This window comes from Triticum urartu, chromosome 6, assembly GCF_003073215.2.
Source record: "Triticum urartu cultivar G1812 chromosome 6, Tu2.1, whole genome shotgun sequence".
Taxonomy (NCBI): domain Eukaryota; kingdom Viridiplantae; phylum Streptophyta; class Magnoliopsida; order Poales; family Poaceae; genus Triticum; species Triticum urartu.
In genome coordinates this window covers 435377027-435380638 of record NC_053027.1, presented here as the reverse complement: position 1 = coordinate 435380638, position 3612 = coordinate 435377027, and the positions used below count along the sequence as shown (strand labels likewise).

Genomic DNA, 3612 nt, shown 5'->3' with positions numbered 1-3612 from the left:
CATTTCTGGAATGTAGAATTTGGTAGAGACTTGGTAAATAAATCAGCAAGGTTGTCGCATGATTTAACTTGCATAATGTTTATTTCCCCACTTTTCTGAAGATTATGGGGAAAAAACCATTTAGGAGAAATATGCTTGGTGATATTACTCTTGATGTATCCTGTTTGCATCTGCGCAACACAGGCCGCATTATCTTCATAGATAATGGTAGGTGATTTTATCGAACCCACTCCACATGACTGTTGTATGTGATTTATCATTCTGCGAAGCCATACACATTCGCATGTTGCTTTAAATAATGAAATTATTTCAGAATGATTGGTAGATGTTGCTACCAGAGTCTGTTTCGAAGACTTCTATGATATAGCAGTGCCACCATGTAGGAACACGAAACCGATCTGAGATCTGGCATTATGGGGATCAGACAAATAGCCGGCATCTGCATACCCAATCATATCAGAGTTCTGATTTTTCTAGAACTGAAAAAATAGGCCAAGATCCTTTGTGCCTTGAAGATATCGAAAGATATTCTTCACTCCAGACCAATGACGTTTGGTGGGAGTTGCGCTATGTCTAGCAAGTAGATTCACTGCAAATGCAATATCAGGTCTTGTGCAATTTGCAAGATACATAAGCGCTCCAACAGCACTAAGGTATGGAACTTCAGGTCCCAACACCTCTTCTTCATCATCCCTTTGTCTGAATGGATCTTTCTCTACGTCTAAAGATCTGTTAGGATTAAATTAATAGGTTAATTAAAGAGATAATCCTTCCCTTGTAATCTGTACGTCGGTTGCAGTGGCAACCGTCGCGCCTCTCCCCCCTTCATGTCTACGAAGGGTCGCATCTCTCGATCATGTCTGTTCCCTTGTATATATACCGAGAATCATTCAATGGAATCGACAGTCCAATCATTTATTCGATTGTCTCTCGTTTACGGTGGAGCGATTCCATCGGCAAGACGGCTCATGGCGGAGCGATTCAGTCAGCGCGACGGCTCCTGGCTGCAGCATCGCTCGCCTGCGAGTTCGACGGCTACAGCCGTTGGTTCGGCGTGGTGGCGCGGCGGTCCTCAGCCCGGCGAAAGCGCTTCCAATAGGCATCTTCGCGCCGTGCACGGCCACGACGACAAATCTCTCGGTCTCTAACTGTCACTTCGATTCCTACAGGAATACAGGGGATAAACGAGAGAATGAAGAACAGGGTTGCAGGGGCATGCGCCATGTATGTGCATCCATCGAACCTTAAAGAGCATGAATCAAGAAAAGGTAGGATGCCTCACTTCATTACCATCTTCGCTGGACTGGTGGTGGCGCTCATCGCCATCTTGCCATCAGCGTCTGGCCTCGATCCCGCGCTGGACTGGGCGACCGGAACCACCGGCTTCGCGTCCCGCGACGGAAACGCGCATCTGCGCAGATCGGTGGCGCCGGCCCTCTACAGGGTCGCCCTTCGGCATGCGCGTCATGAGCGGCTCCTCCGACGCCGCAGTCGTTGATGTTGATGCAGTCGCGCCAAAGCGCCCCCGCCGCACGGCCGTGCCCGCGCCACACCCGTGGTCGGGCCCCTGCGCCAGGCCGAGGCCGCCCTCGCGCGCGCCCGCCCTGCACCAGGCCTCGCCCGGCCCCGCGCCACCGCGGCACCCTCGCCGCACACTGGCACTTGCAGGCGCCTCGTGGCCTCCGCCTTCACAGCGTCGAGCAACCGCAGCCCGCCGTCGACCAGCCGCACTGCCCGCGAGAGAACTTGGGGCCCAGCAGCGCTTGGGCCGTGCCTGGCATTCGCCTCCCCGACGACTCTGACGATGAATAGCGCGGCTGGAGTTCCTCCCGTCGCCCGTTATGCGGACGACCGGCCGTAGGTGCCTCCGAGGAAGAGCGCGACTGGAGTCCCTCCGGTCTTGGTCATGTGGATTGGGGATCGAATCTACTCCTTCTATGGATATCCCTGTCTACTCTTCCTTATCCATTGGGTTGACCAAGCTGCACGTGGCCGGGCTGCCCTACGTGGCATGTTTGCATGCGGTTGAGCCACCAGGAGCTCCTGCTAATTTGCATTATTTGCTTAAATCTAACAGCAATTCTAGCAGTGTAATTTTCCTATTTTAAACCCTGTTAATTACTGCATTTTCTGTTGAGTGTAACATTCCAGAAAATATGTGGTTATTGTATGTGGCATGTTCAATGTGTTTGCTTTTTAGCAATTCCTATAACATGTCCTATTAGTACAACGACATTGTTTTGCGATTGAGATTAAGTTTTCTCGCACAACATTTGCGATTGAGAAATTTCTTTTTCTCGCAAAATAATATCATTGCGGTTGAGATCAATTTTCTCTCGTAAAATATTAATTCACTCTGCTGAATTATCTTGCAACTTGATACAAGATCATCTCATTCAATTTGAGGTCTATACAATTCAAGTTTTACACTTGAGCATCAAGTTTACAACATCGTTATTATTCATTACATTAGTAGTGGTTTTCTGTAGAGTTCCTTGTATTCCAGAAAGTGATGTAATATATTTCCATGTTTCTTACATGTTGAGATTCATCACATCTATTATTTGCAATTGAGATTGTTTATCTCTCGCAAAGATAAATTCAGTACCTCTGCAGTATTGTTTCTCCGTTGAGTACGACGTATTCTGGAATATTCCTATGATGTATATATTTCCATGTTAACCACATGTCGAGATTAATACGTCTATTTGCAATTGAGATTTTCAATTTCTTGCAAATACATATGCAAAACTCAAGGTGTCATCTTAGCAATTTGAGATTCACACTAATAATTTCGAGCCACCTTCTTGAGATCTATTAATTTTGCAACATTAAAATGGATTTATATTACACAATCTGTAATATAAATAAATTATCGGTTTTTCACAGGAGATGATATGTTTTATGTGTTTACCACATTGCCATTCTTCATGAACATGTCACAGCGGTCGAGATTGATTTCTCCCGCACAACAAACTTGTAAAAAATTTACAATAACATCTCCCTCATTATATTAGGAAAACACAAGGTAATGAGTTGGATCTACTGCCCATGTGCAGCCTATCTCTATTACTATGAGATCTGTATGATCTTCAATGTGTTATGTTCCCACAATTGAGGTTGAGCATTTTCAAGTTATACACTTGAGTAAAAATTTTGCATTCTTATTACAAAACCCTGATGGTTTTTAATTTACTTCTTGTAAATTAATAATCTCTGGCTTGGCCCTATAAGTAACCGTTGGCTAACAATTTGAGGCTCTTGCCCTCAATGGCCACAACTTACTTAAGCGGGTCATGAACATCAAGATCAGTCTTGCATCCCATGGGATAGCGCGTGCAATCTAAGCCACGCCACCAGGACGCAAAGGACATCAAGGGTAATGGTTTTAAACTCAGTTCAAACCCTCAACCTGACACCATCAAGCTGTCACGAGACCCTATGAGCATGGAGAGCATGATGGTTGAATATGCATCTACCGACATGTTTGCAGACTATGAATTTAGTCCCTTAGTCTCCTTAATGATCTATTTATTTATGTCCATTTATGATGTTCTAATAAGAACATGATTATTGTTGTCATCATATATTGTATATGACAATATATTGTAT

The 3612-nt window shown here is 45.1% G+C and overlaps 1 long non-coding RNA gene across 2 annotated transcripts; it reads right to left on the bottom strand.

The window, feature by feature from the left end:
• Nucleotides 1-454: 454 nt before the first annotated feature.
• On the bottom strand, nt 455-2347 carry LOC125514027. Of its 2 annotated transcripts, none has more exons than XR_007286243.1 (2): nt 1283-2347; nt 455-1163 (listed from the first exon to the last, which is right to left on the bottom strand). It is a non-coding gene; the product is annotated as an uncharacterized LOC125514027 (long non-coding RNA). The 2 variants fall into 2 exon arrangements; XR_007286244.1 differs by having other exon boundaries at nt 1291-2347.
• Between the last annotated feature and the right edge of the window lie 1265 nt (nt 2348-3612).